The sequence below is a fragment of the Psammomys obesus genome, unplaced genomic scaffold (genome assembly GCF_907164565.1).
Source record: "Psammomys obesus unplaced genomic scaffold, mPsaObe1.curated_primary_1811, whole genome shotgun sequence".
Taxonomy (NCBI): domain Eukaryota; kingdom Metazoa; phylum Chordata; class Mammalia; order Rodentia; family Muridae; genus Psammomys; species Psammomys obesus.
Window position 1 is genome coordinate 35,397,323 of NW_026596079.1, and position 6,108 is coordinate 35,403,430.

The 6,108-nt window shown below is 37.9% G+C and overlaps 1 pseudogene; it reads left to right on the plus strand.

The window, feature by feature from the left end:
* Nucleotides 1–322: 322 nt before the first annotated feature.
* Nucleotides 323–3,812, plus strand: LOC129690864 (60S ribosomal protein L5-like; annotated as a pseudogene).
* The last annotated feature ends 2,296 nt before the right edge of the window (nucleotides 3,813–6,108 follow it).

Below are 6,108 nucleotides of genomic sequence, written 5' to 3' on the forward strand. Positions count from 1 at the left end.
CTTAGTTATAAAAATCAGTCTCAAACCAAATTGTCCCACTTATGATTTTATGCTTGCAAATTGAAAACAAAATATAAAACTCTTGAATCAATTAAATCACCAAAATTCTTAAGAAACGAGACCAATCAAAAATGCAAAAAGAGAAAACAAAAGTTTTATTTTTAATAAAATAAATGAACAATATGAATCCATTCCTTTACAGCGTCATCTAACACTTTGTGCACCACCTCTAGTCAGTCTTCTCAGAGGGAAGGGGGGAATAAAACATTATAGATCTCAGTAATGTTCCAAACTGTCTCCTGCTCTGCAAACTGCCTCCACCATGAAGCAAGGCAGACCTTCTCTCATTCCTCCAGGAACACGGAAGAAATCCCTGCAGATTTCCGACAGGTTTTCTACTCCAACTCTTGACCTTTTCTACTTTCTCTACTTCATCCATCTCCTCACTAAAAAGCCTAAGGCAGATACTCCTCTGTGTAAAAACTTTCACTTCTGTGAGAGTAATGGAACATCCAGGGGAGGGGTTACCTCCTACACTATCAGCCTTCAGAGGACCCAGTTCTTAGATCAAAGACTCCTCTGCATGAAAAAGTGGCCTCTACCAGGGAAATGTCTTGTGCTATTTACTATGTCTGCAAGAAGTGGTTGATAGTTTCTGGTCTCACTAGTTCACAAAGGTCATATTCAAAGTACATTTGATTTTGTTCGCTCACTTTAGCACTCCTGGCAAGAAAATTCAGGCAAGAGATGACATAAATCTTAAATATAAAGAAGGTGATGCCTTCAACATTAGAAATATGTTCTCCTTTCTGCCTTTCTAAATATAAAGATCCACTCCCACTTACCTGAAGAATTCATTAGTTCAGTGAAGGTGGGGTGGGGGTAGATAGGGGCATAGATATCAGAAAGAGAAGAGCATGGCAAGATTTAGTCTCTGAGATGAAAGCAGGCCAGTTTATGATCACAGATCCCGGATTCTGCAGAGATTTCATTTCTTTTTTAGATAATAAAAGTAAGCTCAAGGGTTGGTCGTGGTCTGCAGGGCAATGGAATGCAAATAAGGAGATACGATCTGGGGGGAATAAAGCAATCCTCAAAACTGTCCATGCTAGGAAGAGGTAAGAAGGTCCCAGGAAGGCAGAGAAGAAGCAATCTGCGTCAAACTGAGGCCTTCTTAACAGAGACCACTTCTAGTACCACCTTGGGTCATCAGCTGGTATTGACCATCAGAGTGACCAGGCATCATTTAGGGGATCAAGCAGGGTGGTCCCAGACTTAATTTTTGAGAAGCATTCCAGGTTCTTTAAAGGAAACTGTGACTTAAGCTGAGCTTTTCATACTTGTTGGACAAGACAGCTTTACAACAAAGTTATGAAACAGGCTGAAATTTGATGGAGCTAGATGCATGTAGGGGCTCTCCATGGCAGAAGCTGGTGCTAAGTTCATTTACTAGTTAGGGAGCTCGGAAACAACAACACTGAGAAAGACAAACACAAAATCCTGTCAGCTGCAGACTTCAGTTATGAAGTCAAGATGACCAAAATAATTAGCTGCAGGAAGCACACTGTTCTAGAGTCTAGCCCAAACAGACAATGTTGTTCCTAGTGACCTTGACCCTGGTCATTAATATAGCTGTGTGTGCCTTATTCTTTTAGCCATGTGCTAACTCAAGACACTAACCTAAGAAAGAGTGACAAAGGATGGTAATAAAATGACTGTTATTTCAAGAAAGATCGAAAACTTAAATAGAACATTTCAGTCAGATAAATATACCAAAGGTTTACTCTGTCTTCTGACAATGATGAATGTTATGAGCCCCTTACATTGAATGTTTGTTTTCTTTTCATTTTGAACCTTCCTGTCTCAAAAATACACTGATAAATAAACAAATATCATTACCTTAAATTTCAATGGTTCACAAAATACCAGAGAGCGCAACATAATATGTTAAAGTCTTCCCTGATTTGCATACCTCCCTAGCTCATTGTCCTGGAAATATAAAAACCTTCAGCAAGAAAAACCAAGTTCATATGATTGAATTTCTAAACAATGACTTATTTTCTCTTTTTTTCTATAATTTTTTGTATGTGTGTGTATGCTGGGTGGAGAAAATCACATCTAGTTTTTCAAAATTCCAGCTAAAAGACATTGTTCAACACCACAAAAAGGTTCACAGAGGTTGTGCCTTCCAAGAATAATCTCTCAGGGCCCCATTCAACAATAAATATTTCTCAACTTCCCTGTGCAGAAGTCAGAGAAAGGCTGCAAATGCTAAAGAAATTGCCTCTGCATCCTGCTGGTTTGGCAGGTTGAGAGCTCTTTCACAAAGAAGGTCTGTCTCTGTTTCCCTCCTTTCTGAGCAATAAGCCATAGAAAGTTCCAGAAAGGCCTGGGATAAACCATGTTAGAGACTCCCTCTCCCTGTAGAAGCACAGATTCTGAAAACACAAAATTTGCTTCTGTTAGTAGGACCATCTTGATTGTGATGGACCATTGGACATGCTGAATATATGGACTTGTGTAAGCTTCCTCTGAAGAGTCTGGAAAAAAGACCCAGACCCTACCTCTCCTCCTACATTCAGCTTTGTTCCACAGCAATGCTAACAAACAAGCAACCACCATTTATAGCTAATGGTCTTGTTAGCTATATGGCTAGTGTCATAGAGTAAGTGCCAAAAGGCAAATAGTTTGATATAGTTAATACAGACAAACCAAAGAGCAAACAGGATTCTTGTGACTGTAGGATGAGAAAATCCACTCATTTCCTGTATAACATTGTCCATGTCCTTTTACCTCTCTTGTTTGAATTTTATGCATAATTAAGACCTACAAAGAGTGCTTGAGAGTCTACTATGCTGGACTTTCTGTGTATTGTTAAATGGAAGTGACACCTGGATGGACAACTTGGCATAAGGTCTCAGAGGTTCTGAAGGATTGAGTGCTGAAAGTCAAAAAATAAGGCCTCTGCTAACAGATCTCAAGAAACATTCGGGAGGGGGTGAGAGGATAAAACTGACCACTATGCCCACAAACAATTGTGATCCAGGATGAAACTAAGAACAACAAACTCAAATACAGCATGACAGTTCACTTAACTAGAGATACCATCTGCCAGGTTTCTTACGGCAATATAGAAAGGGATAAGATTAGTCTGTGCAGCCAGATGCACATGAGCTACTGAAACATGCTTTTACAGTTGACCTGAGAAATTATGCGGCAGTGTATTGCACTGGCCTCATGATGGCCCACAAGCTGCTTGGCATGGCCAAGATCTATAAAGGTCAAATGGAGGTGACTGGAGATTAGTACAATATATAAAGCACTGATATTCAACTTGATGTCTTTCCCTACTACTTGAACACAGGTATTGCCCTAACTACAACTGGCAATAAAGTTTTTGAGACCCTGAAGGGAGCTGTGACGGAGGCTTATCTGCCCCTCAGAGAACCAAATTATTCCTTGGTCATAATTTTGAAGGAACTGCAGAAGCACATCGGAGGTACATCAAAGGTCAAAATGCTGCAAACTACAGGTGTTACCTAAATGAACAAAGATGAAGATGCTTATACTAAGCAGTTCTCACAGTGCATAACAAACAACAGAATTTGAGAAGAAGAAGAGATGTAAGAAGCACAAGCTGCTACTGGAGAGAACCCAGTTTATGAGAAGTCCAAGAGAGAAGCAGGTGTGAGGTGGAACAATACCAAAGTGTCACTTGCTCAGAAGAGAAATCAGGTCACTGGCTTCAAAAGAAGGCAGACTTCCTCAGAGCCCAGGAGCAGGCTGATGAGAGGAAAAGGACTTTTTTATGAAGATTATTTTTAAATAAAGAACATAAACTTATTTACAAGGCAACAAAAAGAATATTTTTATATTATTTTCAAAACACATTTATTGAATTTATTAGATTGAGGTCAATAAGGAAAGACTTTCCCAAAAAGTCATTTAGATATGTTAAAAATCAAATTCATGTGGGAGATATAGAGTAAATATTTAATATTTTCTAATACTATTATTGTCTAAATTAAGAGAACTGTGCTAGAGAGATTTCTCCGAGTTTAAGAACACTGTCTGCTCTTTCAGAGGATCCGAGTTCCATTTCCAGCACCCACATGGTGGCTCATAACTATCTGTAACTCCAGCTCCAGGGGATCTGACTTGCTCTTCTAGACTCTTTAGGAACCATGTCTGCAGGTAGTACACAAAGATTCATGTAGGAAAATCTTATATACGTAAAATTATAAAAATAAAGACAATTTAAGAAAATAGCTGAGACTGTTGGTACAGTTCTTAATTTGTGACTTTCTGTGTCAAGTGCTGTGGATCTGTCTCTTCTAGATAGCTATATTTATAATGCTAAAGTAATATCACTTAGTTGGTTTTTACAGATAAAATAAAAAAAAATACTAAAATCAGACTTGGTCCATTTACTAAGTTTTGGATTTTCTAGAAAAAAATAAATTTTGTTAATTAAATAACTCCCATACTTTATAATCTTTCTGCAAATAATCTATGTGCTCTCAGTAAAATAAATAAAGCATTGCATTGAAAACAGATCATCAGTGAAATTTTCATAGAAAATCAAATATAGGAACTTAAGGTTAAGAAATGTCATGAAAAAGATCATCAGTATTTGTTTTGTTTTATATATATATATATATAATATAAAGTGATTAAAATTATTATCACAGTTTACACTGAGTATATGAAATATGCTTGATTTATTTAAATGATTAGGACCCTGGGTCTCAAGAGTGAACCCCTCGAAGTCTGCCTGGGCACACACCTCATGCAGAGCTAGGTGCTTTCCCGACCTTCTTGGTAAACAATCCTGTTGCCAGAGGTTTGAGACAGCCTAGTTTAGTTAGAAGCTGTATAGTAGGAGAACCTATGAAGATAAGTCAAACGGGGACCAATCTGCGTCCCTGTAAGCACTGTCCCCCAGTTTGACACATTTTGACAACAGCATCTTTTTTTGTATTTTTTAGATACCAGCTTTTATATACTCTGAACATCCCATTTATCCAATTACTACATGACAAGTTTAATTTTATTAACTTCTAAATACCATTGTACTTAGCAGCTGCTCACACCTAAACACAGATGAGAAAGAAGTACAAATATTTATCAGACATTAGAAAAGAACAAGACATATCGAACCATCAGTTTTCCAATTACAGGTGGTTATGTTCCAAAAATAACGCAGTAATCCCTTAATGTTAACTCTGCTTAACTGTCTATTGTCCACATTTGTCTTTTGCCAGGAGCATAGTAATTTTTCCAGGCCTCGCCTATGTACTGAGGGTCTGTGAACAGTTTACTTGTTTGATGTGTTCTGCATATGAGCACACTGAACATGTGGTGTTCTCCCACCTGGCTTCACTATATGAGTCTCTTCCTATTCTGCGCCAGTGAGTCACATGCTCCAAAGCACAATAATGTAGATAATAATAAGATATTAGTTTACCTTTGGCTCAACCTACTATTTAAAAAGCCCAAGGAAACAAAATAAACTATTCTTTTCAAATAGGTTTAAAAATGCTTTGTTGGAATTTTACAGAAATCACACTAGTATTTAAAGCTTCTAAGACCATCACCAAAGTATTAGAAGCTTATAGTTTAATGGCCAGCCTCATAGAGAAACTAAGCAAAGGGAAGATTTGGAAATCAGATGATCACATTTTAACACAGAACAGGGGAGGGTGATGAAAGCGCATTAAGGCTGGGGAGGGAAAGAGTAAAATACTAGCAGATGTAGACTTTTGTACAAAGTCCAAGCCTGATGGACATCCATGCACAGAAGAGCCATGGAAATGAAAAGCTAAAAGGAGTTTCCTGAGGCTGCTTTACGCTACTTCTTAGTAAGTCTCACTCTGTGGAGTCTGCCCAGAGTGAGAATTTGCATTTGCTTGTCTGACCTAACTAAACAGGTCTTGAATGTGATATTAAATGATTGACAGGATGTGTCAGTGTATGGACAGGAAACATTCTCAGTGCTAGAATACACAACACTGTATAAATTTAACACATGGTGTACTCTTGACAATACAGAAACTGATTTTTCTAAATACTTTTCTACGGACAATGAACAGGGTTGCCTAGTTTCTC